This window comes from Pleuronectes platessa, chromosome 20 (assembly GCF_947347685.1).
Source record: "Pleuronectes platessa chromosome 20, fPlePla1.1, whole genome shotgun sequence".
Lineage (NCBI taxonomy): Eukaryota > Metazoa > Chordata > Actinopteri > Pleuronectiformes > Pleuronectidae > Pleuronectes > Pleuronectes platessa.
Genome location: NC_070645.1, coordinates 10,561,901 through 10,576,814, shown reverse-complemented (window position 1 = coordinate 10,576,814; position 14,914 = coordinate 10,561,901). Strand labels below are relative to the sequence as shown.

At 40.1% G+C, this 14,914-nt stretch overlaps 1 long non-coding RNA gene across 1 annotated transcript; it reads right to left on the bottom strand.

Moving 5' to 3' along the window:
• Nucleotides 1–13,483: 13,483 nt before the first annotated feature.
• Nucleotides 13,484–14,698, bottom strand: LOC128425476 (uncharacterized). Its single transcript, XR_008333148.1, has 3 exons — nt 14,628–14,698; nt 14,380–14,510; nt 13,484–13,699 (listed from the first exon to the last, which is right to left on the bottom strand). It is a non-coding gene; the product is annotated as an uncharacterized LOC128425476 (long non-coding RNA).
• Between the last annotated feature and the right edge of the window lie 216 nt (nt 14,699–14,914).

Below are 14,914 nucleotides of genomic sequence, written 5' to 3'. Positions count from 1 at the left end.
CAAAAAGCAGGAAATGCTTTGCGTAAAGAGGTGGCCAACTTTTATAACCCCCCTCTATAACGGGGCTATAATAAGAGATAAAATAACAACTGTAAAAAGAGAAATAAAAGTTAAATCCAGATTGTAAAATACAAACAGATAAAATAACAGCTCAAAGCCACGTGTTGTATGAGTGCACAACCTGCCCCGGGCTATTCCACAAGTCAGGATATTGTGTGCTGCGGAAAAACCTTTAGAACTTCTGCAAAGAAGCTCTGACTAGACTTGCCCTTCGCTCATGCTGCCACGTTGGACGTGATGTGTTCCTGATAAATTAGACTGCCGTGTATAGTCTACGTGGTGTAGGCTCAAGCCCCGGGAATGATAAGGGGAGCCGGGGCTGCATAGCAGGCTGTCTGGCCCCAGCTCGACGGCTGCTGCTGCCGCCGCCGCCGCCGCTGTTGCATGGAGCTGGAGCCTGAAGGGGCCATACTGGAAGCAGGGACGAGCCATTATAATGCTGCTGGCGTTTCAGGGTTAAATTCCAGTGCGGATTGGGAACCAGTAGACTGTAGCTTCTATAGAATAACAATGGAAAGAATACGTGAGGGGAAAGAGAAGAAAACACGCCCTCACACAATTTAGTAAATTCATTTAAAAGTAAATTCTAAAGAGCTCAGTCTATATTGCATAAATTGGTCTCTGCATGCATGTTTTGAAAACACCAAGTTGTGGGTATTGCTGACACATGCATGGCGCGCCAGGGTCAGCACTTTGCATTGATCTTTGAGACAATCAAATACACGGAGGCCGATAAAAGCTGTCAGGAGCCGAGTTTATGTCTAATCTCTCAGCTTGCCTGCATGCACTCGCCACCTCACACAAGGTCACGTACTCCGCCAGCTCATAACGTTGTTATGCATTAATATACCAAAAATCTCCTTGCATTATGGAGCCATTTGGAAAGTTTGAAAAAAGGTTAGGGTGGCTGTTAATGCCACAGGATTTTCATGTCGTGAAGTGTGTGTGTGTGTGTGTGTGTGTGTGTGTGTGTGTGTGTGTGTATGACCTGGGTTTCTGCAGGTCTCATGGAGCAGAAGAGTCCCTGAGAAGTCTCTGCATGATAAAACGGCTCTGCTGCAGAAACAGTCACATTGCATGCAGACATACACTTGTCCAGCCCCAACGAGGAAAGCAGGAACGTCACCTACTGCGAAACCAAATATGAAAAAATATATATTTTATGGCTCACCTAAAATGTAAATAATGGCAACAATAATTGCCCCTAATTAGCATTGTATTCTTTAATCAGAATAACCGACGACTGAGATTAAACTCAGGCACATGCACATTTAGAAGCATAGACTCTAAATGTACATTGCATTACAAACTAAGCAGCGTCAACATCCAGGTTGCATGAAATCGTAGTGGCGCAGCCTTTACGCTTATAGCCGAGCTTTCTACACAAAACTCCGAATCTACGCATGCTTCATTCTCATGGGTGTGTTGTGAATGCACCATATAAACGCTACAGAGGCTGTAACTTCTTGTTAAAGTTGGGGAAATTACATCTTCACTATCACTATCACTTACACGTTCTGACTCCACAGTTTAAAGTGCAGAAGAAACGTCCTCCATCGAGAAAAGCTCTCTGTGGATCCTCGCAGGGTTTGACTCCTCTGCCTGGTTCATGTGCTTTTCCCCTTTTTAAAACGTGCATGTATTTATTCGAGCCACATGAGAAACCGAGAGGATTAGAGGAGCAGTAAACTCAAACCATTTCTCTTTCTTTGCTTTAATATTTGTTTTACCTACATGTGTTATGAGCTCCAAGCAATTCACACTTTTCAACATTTGTAAAGCTGCAGACAATAAACTTCAGTGGAGTTTGAATTAGCCCACGTGAGGGGCCATAATTTAATGTATGGAGACTGACCACATTTGTATCTATAATCCTAATTTTCTAATCCAAATTGTACAAAAAAATTATTCAACACCCAAAAAACTCCTCCATTTGTAGACTATACTTGTTTACGTGTGTGGAGACTTGCAATCAATCAAAAAGCCTAAAAGTCCCAGAAGTGAATAGAAGAAAAAAAGTAGTGCAAAGGTCATGGACTCATAACATAGTTATATTCATACGATCATGCAGCCATAACAAAACAGCAGTGATACAAAAGTACGAATTAAAGCAAAGGGCTTTATAATCAGGCCCCGACGTTTTCATATGTACACGTTCACAGTTAAACCTGTTCTTTCACTGCAGCTTCTGTTGTGCTGGTTTAACGTGCATGCGGAGAACGTGGTGCGGGAAAACAACGCTGCCTCTGCTGGGGCTTTACCCGGATCCTCCTGCTCAGACCCGGGGCCAGAGGGAGGGACGGCTGCCTGGTGTAGGAGAGAGGACATGGGACAATAATGCACCTATTAAATATTTTTTAAAGAATCCATTCAAACGCCAAATGGTGTGCTGCAAAGTAAAAAGATAAACCAAATAAATTAATAAATTAAATTATAAGTAAATAAAACATGGGAGCTTTAGGCTTAGGAAATAAAGACTAGTGTTGATATTGAGTAATACGTTATAAGTATAGTAAATATAGTTATAAGTACTACGTCTGTTTGTTTGGGATCCTATCAACACCAAAGACCCCTGCGACTAATTATGTAGAAAAAAGTCTGTTGTCATATGTAATTATTATTATTAGTACCATTAGTAGTAGGTTAAATAAAGTCGTTGTCTTCCAAATACAACACTGATAATAATCTATAACGTCTAATGGATCACTGATCAACAAATTAGCGAGTGCACTTGTGCTCACGTGGCCCTGATCTCGTGCGTCTTCTCGCCTGCGCGTGTAAATTAAATGTGAATCCTCTCTGCTTGATAAGTGGCCCTGAAGCGATGAAAACGCATTTAAGAAAAAAAAGAAACGGAATTGTGGTGGATTTCCCTCGCCATGGGGACGTGCACGGGGGGTGAGGACGGACGCAGGAGGAGGAGGAGGAGGAGGAGGAAGGGGAAAACCAGCACCAGAGGGGCTTCTGCTCCGTCATGGAGCTCAACTCCATTTGTAAAGGCTTTTCTTGGGACAGCACAGAGCCAGATGTAGCATCATGCTGAATGGAGCATGCGGGCTGCAGCAACTTTTACCATACAATTCAATCAGTTATCAACAAGATTCCCTCCCGTTCAGTGGAGTGCGGACTGGCCCCCGAGTGGCGCGGGGAGCCCGTAGCGTTCAGCAGATCGGTGCGAGACAAACACACCAACATTTAACAGCATTCCAACATTTAACAACATTCCAACATATTTTAAGAGATTTTATTCTAAGCATGAGAAAAAGTTGTTTTTCTGTCGGTCTAACACATGTGGCTTCTCATGTGGAGGTTTGTTTATGAATTATTCATGAAAGTTCACATATATTGATGGACACCAAAGACAAATATTTACACATTGCAAGAAGATTCAGAAGGTGTGGAAATTATTTGTCTAAATTATTCTTTTAATCCTATAATTAGTTTTATATGGTTCAGACACTGCTCTTAAACTATAAGAATTGATTCTGAAAACCATTTATGTAAATTAAAGAAATATACTAAACCTCATAGTTAAAAAGTGAAATGAATGTATTTTTGTGAAACTTCAAAAAACAGAAACTTCAGGAAGATACACAAAAAAAAAATATTTACAAATCATACAAAAATTCAAAAAGTGTCTAGGTTTGAGTTTTGTGGAAGTGATTTATCTCATTATATTTTTTCATTTGTTTCCTAATTTAGTTTGTGATGGTCCAGAGCTTAAACCCAGAATTTATTTTAAATACTATTACAAAAAACCAACTCATTGATTTTTGTCATTGGGTGTAGGTTTCAGTTCTAAATAGAAATGTTGTTTGAAACACGCAACCTAACTCAATCTGTTATCAGCTTAATGGTCCTAAAATAATCATAAACTTCAGACCCAGTTAAATATTTCGTCTTCAGTTTGTAGTGAAGCTCAACTGAAGATATTGAATAAAGTTGGACATTCCTGTTGTACATTTGAAGAAATCGTCAAATCCTGTTGACATGTCCAAACATCTGTTTGAGAAATTATTGTTATTATTATTATATTATACAATATACAAATTGTTTCCGATAAGAAAAATGTAAATCAGCCAATCTCCACATGTGCACATCTGTAAAGAGGAAAAGCAAAGTTTTTATAATGAAATAAAACTATAATAACCACAACAAAACAAGGTGTCACGTCAGTTTTTTGGGATATATTTGATGTTAACATCTATAAATGTATGCAGTCCTTTATAATAATAGATCTTGGCTTATTGAAATAAAGGAAATGACAGTTTCAAGCTGCAGATCAACTGATTAAAATGTCCCACGGCCTGAAAACTAATATCTGGACACTGGTTCCCTTTATTAAATGACAGGTCAGTCGAGAACATTACACACTATAGGGGGATTTGAACAGGCCACAAGCAGCGGTGACCTTTGACCCCTCATACCAGGGACTTAGAACAAGGAGCCCAGGCTGGACTGGTGGGGGGGATAAAAGCCACCAACACACACATGCATGCACACACACATACACACACACACACGAAAACCCGCTGACACATCAAAACAATATGGGACTTGCTTAACAAACATACAGTGCCTTGCATAAGTATTCACCCCCTTTGGACTTTTCTACATTTTGTCATGGTATAACCACAGATTAAAATTTATTTCATCGTGAGTTTATGTAATGGACCAACACAAAATAGTGCATCATTTGGAAGTGGGGGGAAATATTACATGGATTTCACAATTATTTAAAAATAAAAATCTGAAAAGTGTTGAGTGCATATGTATTCACCCCCTTTACTGTGAAACCCCTAACAAAGATCTGGTGCGACCAATTGCATTCACAAGTCACATTTGCAAGTCACATAATTAGTAAATAGGGTCCACCTGTCTGCAATTTAATCTCAGTATAAATACACCTGTTCTGTGACGGACTCAGAGTTTGTTGGAGATCATTACTGAACAAACAGCATCATGAAGACCAAGGAGCTCACCAAACAGGTCAGGGATAAAGTTGTGGAGAAATATGAAGCAGGGTTAGGTTATAAAAAAATATCCAGAGCTTTGAACATCTCTCTGAGCACCATAAAATCCATCATAAGAAAATGGAAAGAATATGGCACAACCGCAAACCTACCAAGAGGAGGCCGTCCACCCAAACTGAAGAGTCGGACAAGGAGAAAATGAATCAGAGAAGCAACCAGGAGGCCCATGGTTACTCTGGAGGAGTTGCAGAGATCCACAGCTGAGGTGGGAGAATCTGTCCACAGGACAACTATTAGTCGTCCACTCCACAAATCTGGCCTTTATGGAAGAGTGGCAAGAAGAAAGCCATTGTTGAAAGGGATCCATAAAAAATCCCGTTTGGAGTTTGCCAGAAGCCATGTGGGAGACACAGCAAACATGTGGAAGAAGGTGCTCTGGTCAGATGAGACCAAAATTGAACTTTTTGGCCTCAATGCAAAACGCTATGTGTGGCGAAAACCCAACACTGCCCATCACCCTGAGCACACCATCTCAACAGTGAAACATGGTGGTGGTAGCATCATGCTGTGGGGATGCTTCTCTTCAGCAGGTACAGGGAAACTGGTCAGAATAGAGGGAAAGATGGATGGAGCCAAATACAGGGAAATCCTTGAAGAAAATCTGATGCAGTCTGCAAAAGACTTGAGACTGGGGCGGAGGTTCATCTTCCAGCAGGACAATGACCCTAAACATACAGCCAGAGCTACAAAGGAATGGTTTGGATTAAAGAATGTTAATGTCTTAAAATGGCCCAGTCAAAGCCCAGACCTCAATCCAATAGAGAATCTATGGCAAGACTTGAAGATTGCGGTTCACAGACGGTCTCCATCCAATCTGACTGATCTTCATCTTTTTTGCCAAGAAGAATGGACAAACCTTTCCATCTCTAGATGTGCAAAGCTGGTAGAGACATACCCCAAAAGACTTGCAGCTGTAATTGCAGCGAAAGGGGGTTCTACCAAGTATTGACACAGGGGGGTGAATACTTATGCACCCAACAGATGTCAACTTTTTTGTTCTCATTATTGTTTTGTCACAATAAAATTTATTTTGCACCTCCAAAGTACTATGCATGTTTTGTTGATCAAACGGGAAAAAGTTTATTTAAGTCTATTTGAATTCCAGTTAGTAACAGTACATAATGGGAAAAAGTCCAAGGGGGGTGAATACTTATGCAAGGCACTGTAGATTCTTCCAATGACAGATAATTAGCTGAGATTCTACCACTGACCGACATGTATTCAGGCCACAGCTTGTTGATTATTAATTAGTGTGTCAGTGCCACTGGCCCTCGCCTAAGTCGACAGATATTCTCACCCAGAGAAACCTTCATGTCAAATGTCAGACGGATGAAGAAGAGCCCCTCTGGGTAAGAGACATAATGTGTCAGAGGCAGATTTGAGTGGATGAGCTTCTTTTCTTCTGCTCTTCAAGTGAACTTTCTTAAATTGGGAGGGTGAGAAATATAATAGGACACGTACGCTGCTGTCTAGGCCTTTGCCAGATAAGGTTGCAGCCAACGTTTTTCACCCACTTCTTCAGACTGGGTATTCAGGATGTGGGACAAAGGGGGAAAAGCTGGGGATTGAATACTCATTGTAACCAGGTCCTTATTTAGGAGGAGGTGTATTCACATCCGGAGACGTTTCATTAAAAGTTCATTTAAGTCTGGTGTTTATCAGTAAAGAGCATAACTTTTTACCTGTGGAATTAAAATGTGACTTTACAAGGTTGATTCCTTCCATTAGTAAGTATATTTCCTACTAAGTCATATTGTTTCAGTGAGGAGTTCTTGCTGTTTTGTTGGCTTCATTTAATCATACTCTTTGTAGTTTATTTTCGAAATATCACCAGTATATACTTTTATAATAGAATGTTGGTATTTATTTAGATTTCATTCTTTTATTCAGAGTTTTTTAGGACTTTACGTTTTGTTCTTGCTAAAACAAATTTTCTGCAATGTTTATTTTCATTTCTTTTTTATCTGTTGTGGCCGCCTGCTGTTGCTGACCCAGCCCTGATAAGATCAGCCTGTTACAGTGGATCCTCTTTAATAATTGGTCCTGATTGAAGAGTGTTTGGAGAGTAATCGGAGCCCGTCGAGCTCCTGCACCCTCGGGCCGAAAAACAGTGGCAGAGAGCTGTAAAAACAAAATAAGGATGTTTAAATCTCTCGCCTATATATATGTTTAAGCACAGTGGTGACATAAAGCAGGCACTAAGACTATGGTTTTAGGAGGCACAATTAATGCTTTGACTAAACCCATGTGTCAATAGACCAAAATAAAAGCTCTGTCCCTCTCTGACTACTTTTGACCCTGCAGATTTTCTAGGCCTCCTTCGTGGATTGGTGCAGGAGCAGCTTGTAAATAGGAGCTCGGAGCAAACAGCACATCAGAGGCAATGGTTTTGTGCCACAAACGAGAGTCCCCCTTCTGACAAAGACAAATTGTTCAGTCTTTTTTTTTGAGGGAGGGTCATTACAGGCACAGGTCCAAGGAGCTTGACTTGTTAATTAACTGAATTTATCTCAGGGCAGGTCCAGACTGTTTTTCCTTCTGATTTTATTTACAGAGGCCCCACCACGGGCGAGAGAATCTCCCTTTTTAACAGGTAGAGACAGTCTGCCTGCAGTAGTTGGGTTTAGAGGAGGGGGCTGGGGGGCGGGGGGAGAAGAGGTTACACATAAAGATATATAATATAATAATCACAATAGGATAATGAATGTTAATTTAGACTAGCAGGACTAATAATTAACAGGTTAAGAATAATAATCGTAGCAGTGGGTACTCAACAGGATTATATATTCATAATTAATGTTGAGATAATACATAAAAATGTATTATGTAGCAAATGTGTGGTTTGAGTCTTTTTCAGGTTAGATATAAAGGTTATATCTCACAGAATAAACCCAAACTACTGCATTGACACAATGAACTGCTGCTTGAAATAAAATGCACATATAGTAGTAGAGTGGAAAATGTGGGTGTGAATGAAATGAGTAAAACAAGCTAAAAACAAGAAATGAAAACGAACTGAAACAACCCACATCACTCATCAGTTTCTTTTCTTTGATCAAGTTAAGCTAATTCTGTTTTTGTTCGTTTGACATCAGTGTTTTTTTTTATGCTGATTAGTTTATTTTCCTCTCATGGGAACATTTTCCGTTTCCATCTAATCTGCTGTTTTACTCCTGTTTTCTCAACATGCTGCAGCATTGCTTTCTCGTGGCCTGACTTCTATGCAAGCCAGATTTTATTTTTTATTTTCTTCAATCCTGCTCCAAATATTAAAATGCTGATATAAGACCAGAAAGGCTTGTGGCCACACTTTTGCTGATATCTGAAAAAGTTCCACTCGAAGTTGCTCGATGAATATAAAGGACACAAGAGACTTCACAGACTGACTCCTCTGAATCTTTAAGAATCTGACATGATTTACAAATTGTTTATTTGGGATCAAATTCATTCACAGTGTGACTTTTTGATCTCATGCTCAGGAGTGGCATTTTTCTGGCTCTGCAGAAACACTTTACGGAACACTAAAGGAATAAAAAAAACACTGCCTCAACAAATCTCCCTGGAAAGAAAAAGAAAGGGATGCTGAGTAAGCTGCCACACACACAGTTATTTGTTAATGTTTGACGAAAGACGTGGTCTGAAAACATCAGACCTAATGAGTTTGAAGAAGAATGTGGGCCTGTACTAAAATATGAAATCCAGTTAGGAGAAAGTCCTGAAAGTCCTGAAAGACCAGGAATCACTCCAGGAAACTCGGATTCATTGGTTTAGAAAAGAGAAAGTGAAAGAAATATAAAATTAGATCTTCTACTGGGAGAAGCAGGACATTTATTTTAAATAAAATGTCTCAACGACAGAAACAAAAGAGGAAGATAACCGAGTGGATCAACATGGCAGTTAACATTATGGATACAACATCATTTCACTGTTCTTCTAGAGATTGGCTATATCTCCTTCTAGAAAATAAAATACATCAATATGACACATCAGTGGTCGGTGAAGGATTTTCTAGAATTTCCCTGAACAAGTTTTAGTGTCACAACTGAGTTGTTTCTCTCCATAGTCCGCACATGTTCTCTCGTTCTGGGAACTGTTTCTCTATAATACTTTTAAGTGTCGACCTCACCATGTAAAGCAACTTGAGATACTACATGTTGCGATTTGGCGCTGTACAAATACAACTGAGTGGAATTGTATGTCAGCTGATAAACTCGTTAAAATTACGCGAGTAAAAACTAAATTCTGGAACCACCTCTCCCTCCTCTGTGTGGACTCTCGTGTTCAACCCATTACAGATTAATATCTGTCCTCAGATCAGACTTCAGTCCACCGGGAGTCAGCTGCTCTTCCTCCTCTCCAGCGGACCCATGTGTCCTCGGTAGACCGGCTCACACTGCGCTGCACTTACATAACGCTCCGCCTGTTTTATCACAACCCGGTAACGCAGCTCCACGACGCGGATCTTATTTCTCCTGACATTTCGCGGCATCGCTCGTTCGTTAATTACGCACAGCGTAAAAACACAGCTCGCACACAAACGAATAAACCGGGTAATTGGAGATACAAATAAGGCCCGAGGTGGCTTTTACGCAGCGTCACGACCTCAGCGCTCCACACGGATGATGGTCAGGGGGGGATTTGGGAAGGAACATGCCTCTCAACGTGGGATCCCGGGACCTCCAGGGGTCCTCGAGTGGGGCTCCGGGAGGTCCTGCAGCAAATCAAATATTTTTCGGTGGAAACGAAATAACATAAAAACAATCGAGTTTAAGATATGTGGAGCCACTGTTTCCAAACAAAGGTTTATCTTCCCATCAGTGTTTTGTTTTTATACACGCAGATTAATAATATAGGGAATAAGATGGAAAATAAAATTCGAGTTTATGGAAAGCCTACATGTATTTGTTTGTAAGTGTGCGTGTGTGTGTGTGTGGCTGATGTCATTTGATATCATGTGAAGACCTCGAGTCCTGGACTAGGAGACGGAACGAAATCATCCAAATACGCGCGTGTTCCCTATAAAAGATGGACAGAGAAAAAACTGTGTGCGTGTTCCCCCCGCTGTGCCCCTCTCTGCTGCATGCACCACGAGGCGAGGACGCGGTCTGACTGCGCCTCCTGCTGGCGACAAGGAGCTGTTGGATAATCTCTTAAAGGGGATGTCTAGGAAGCCGTAAAAGGTTTTTAAGGTGGACCGGTGGAGTTACAGAAGCACAACGAGGACGCTTATATATATATATATATCTTCAATAAAAGGGGAACATGTACCTACAACGAAAGACCGTGTTTTACGCATTTTCCGCCTCTTAACACAGACGTCCTCAGCCACAATCAGAGTCCTCGGATGATTTATAGTGTCAGGCTCACAATCTAACCTTTATTTAAACAAGTTGAAAAATACCGATCGATAACATAATTTCCAGATTGAAACGACGTTCTTATGGATTTTCCTTGAACTAATAACATCACATGTCGACATCCACCCATGTTAACTGATCTCTTAAAGCAAACCACCTCACTGGATGACGTGTCCTTTACTGGTCAGTAAAATATAAAGCCATATCTGAGATAAGGCAAAGTTATTTCTATAGCACATTTCAAGAGCTTTACATAAAATATAAAAGGCATCATGAGGAATTGTAAAACACTAAAGAAGCATTTGAAAGATATCAAAAAGTTGCACTGTGAATAAAAAAACAAAACAATAAAAAAAGGAAAAGTTAATATTTTTTAGATTTAATAAAAGGCAGTGGCAAACAGGGAAGTATTCAGCATTGGTTTTGAAGTTGCAGCAGACCTGCAGTTCTCTGGGAGCTTGTTCCACATATGTGCAGTATAAACACTGAACGCTGCTTCTCCATGTTTAGTTGTGACTCTTAGATCCGTCCCTGACGACCCGAGGGGTCTGGATGGTTCGTGACATAGTAGAAGATCAGAAATGTATTTTGGCCCTGAACCATTCAGTGCTTTATAAACAAACAGTAAAGGGTCAATTAGATTCATATTTTTTCATATTGGACATGGCATCATGGCTCATTCAGTTCCGTTGGAAGATGATCCGTAAATCTGATCCCTCAAGTAGATCTTGGTTCCAGAATAAAACGTGAATTTTTAAACTTCCCATGTTAATGTTTCGTTAATTTAAAGTTGACGAAAGATTAAAAATCAGTGTGTGGCCCTGAAGTGGTCAAATCTGGGCTGAAGGTCAATAAGGGAACCGAATCGGTTGTGTGATTTCCTTTATGGCTTTGACCTCGCACTCGTGAACGTGTTCCTCCTTCCGGGGATATCGTTTGAACACCAACATTAAAAATGTCACCAGGGCTCAGTGTGAAACAACACGACAACCAAACATGACATGCTGTCAGATAAAAATAAGACTGAGACCACATATTCATATTTTCCGCAGGGTTTCCTTGGCCTCATTAGTGAGCGACATATTTATATAAGTTGTGTTTATGGCCAAAGACTCCGCAGATCACACCGCACCACCTGATTGAGTTGCCCCGGAAACGGCTTTATTTCAGGTAAAAGCTGCGCAAAATTCACAATTCAACTCTGCCCACTTTGTGAGGAGACCCCAAGTGTGATTTGCACATAACTGTCATAACTTACGTCATTTATTATATGTATATTTGATATTATACATGTTAAACGATTAAATCATATTTAAGGTGCATAGGGGGATTTATTTAAAAAAGCCGCCATAGTTCTCCCTCAGCAGCATAAGATGCAATATTGTTGAAAACAGGACACACACACACGTCCTTATTAGGATTTAAATAGTTGTGCCATGTAACTTATCTGTAGAAGTTAAAGCGCTATATCCACAGATGAGTAATTTCCTGTTTGATCCACGGTCAGTGAACACAGCTTCCTCCATCGTCGCACCCATGTGTTGTGCTTGTTTTACATACAGTCACTTTCTGTGTTCCCACCACACGCAACTTGTATGGACACAGTTGTTTTGTCACTACACCTGTTGGTTTCGTCCTCTCCTCTCAGTCTCAAACCTGCACACGTCCCGATCTAATGCACGCTCTTCTCCTGAGCCCCTTTTTCTAACTGCGGCCTTTTGGAAACTTTACGCACAGACATGCTCGGTTCTTTTGTTTTCGTGCTCGCATCACTGCGTCCTTTTTTCAACCCCTCATCCGCGGCTGTTCATCCGACAGGTAACGAGAACTCACCGTGGTTCCTCGGGTGCGTCCACCCCAGCGACTCCTCTCTTCTCCGGCTGGATCCCCCCAAGGGAGCCCGTGACCTTGACCCGGTGCTCTGCTCCGTGCGGTGTCTGGATGAGGGGTGAGTTTGGATTAAACAGCCGCTGAGGCACATGCATGTAATATTAAGACAGTTGGGTTTATCCTTTTATTTAAAATTACATTGGAAATCCAAGTATTATTTTATTTTTTAATTAACTCTTGCTGGGATCATTTTATTTCAGGTGAAACTTGTATGACATCGATCTCCTTTCAAACACAGACAGGGTTTTATTGCTGATCTGTAGGTCCATGTAGAATAAACAGACAGATAACTAAAATATTATGTATGAAAAAAAGAAAAATATATGATAAAAATCCACAAACACTGATGTGCTAGCTATATGTGCAGCTGTATTTATACTTTGTGCAGCTGTATTTATACTTTTTCATTATGAATAGGCTGCACCAGAGAATTTAGGACACCTGGGTAGTTTTTTCAAATGACGAAAAGCTCATGCATCTTTTCCTGCATTTATGTTTCTCTATGAGGAAATTCAGAAGATTAACAGATATACAAAAAGTAAAAAAGTATACATAACTATAAATATATACATATGGTATAATTTGGGATATAAATAACAAAAAAGCCTTAAAATCATGATAATTGGTCTCAATTCCTGGCTTTTGTTCAATTGAAACATGATGTTAGAAATAAGTATATTTTTATTATTTATAATGAGATGTAATAATCTATTGCTGCCATGACTACACCCAATTTAGTGTAAACCATCTTTTAAAACATATAGGCCATGTCAACAATAACTCACAGTTTTGTATATGTGTGTGTGTTGGATGTGCTTTATATTAACCTCCATTATTTGTGCTTGAAGGTACCAGGTGGCAGCATTGACCTTTGAGAGCTGTTACTGTGGCAACCACCTGAAACATGGTTTGGTCTTCAGTGAGTGTTTTAACACGTCGTCCAGTGAAGAGTCACAGAGACAAAGACAGAGGTGAGACACACTGAGGACGTTTTTACTTTTAGTATCAAACCACGACTTCTGTCACTGAAGATCAAAAACTCTGTGTTACTCTTTCCACATACAGTCTTAGTTAAACATTTAAAAATTATAGTTTTAATGATCAATTCACAATTGTCATCCACTGTGCACAGTCACTGCAGCTTGTTCTGGATATTTCTTTTCTCCTAGTGCTCTGACTTTGCCTGTTGGAGGAGGACGGGCGACTGTGGCTCTCTACAGGACTGAGGGACCGTTTCTTCACAGAGTTAATGTGTCGTCTCCGGCAGACAGAGTTCAGGCTGGGGGAACTTTTGTTGTGGAGGTTTCTGGAAACTTGGCTGGATGTCCCGACCAACCCACAGGTCAGCTGATACTGTGTCTGACAACAGATACAATGCTTTAAGTTTGAGTTTACTTCTGATACTCACACTTGGCAAAGGCATTTGTGTTTTGTCTTCTTTACTTATAAGTGAGAATGAATTCATATGTTTGTCCTTAGCTAAAATTAAATTTCAAATTTTCCTTACAGTTTTATTTATGATATGGTGTGTATAGACTATATATATATTTGCTCTTTTACACAATATTATATTATAAGTTATTAATTATCATTCAAAATAATTATACACACTATACAGACTTCACCTTCAGACAACATTTTTAGAGGAAAACATTTGTGTAGTCAATGTTTTTATTTTTTTATTTCAGTCCTTTCAAATTTTTTTTGCAGTTTCAATAACAGCCAAAGCCACTTCACGAAAACATTTTCATATTTGAATATAAACTAAAAGCAAGCTACATTAAGTTGTGTATTCATTCGTGTGTTTCTATTACAATACATTTACTTACTATTTAATTATAATAAGTAATGATGTAATTCAAGATAACTGTTTGAGATCTGTTAATAAAATAATCAACTTAAAAAAAACTCTTTCATTCAGAGCGTCCTTGTGAATTAATATATCTAATCTAAATCTCTATTTGATAAATGTCAACAATAAAAAAAACAAAAGGAACAGTTTATGTCACTGTTTGGTTTTTCTTTTTACACTGACTTACTTTTCTGTGATTTTCAGGGATTCCTAGTCTGGCAGGACCGGACCTCTTTTTTGTCTCTGTAGAGTTCCTGGAAACGACGGCTAAAGGTCAAAGTTCACATCATGTCAGCGTATTGGACGATGGCTCCTTTTCTGTGTCAAAGCACTGGATTTTAGAAACTCCAGGAAAACATGAAATCAGTAAGAGAAAACTTGAATCAATGGTAAATAATTAATGCATTAAGAAAATAAATTATTCTGTGTTAAAACCTTTTTCATTTTCTACAGATGTCAGAGTCTCCAACCCTCTGTCCGCGCTCTCCTCCACCCTGCAGCTCTCTGTCTTACAGCCCTCTGCACAGATCTCTCTTCTCCACGGGCCCCTGGGCGTCCCCTCCTGCGTTCACCCTCAACAGCCCACCTCGCACGGTGTGACCACACAGGCAGCCTATGTGGGCGACCCTGTCACACTGCAGGCACACTCGGGTGAGGGTCCGGCTGCAGGGTTCTGCTGGTGCTTTAGTCACAAAGACGGAGAGGAAGAGAGAAGATGTGTA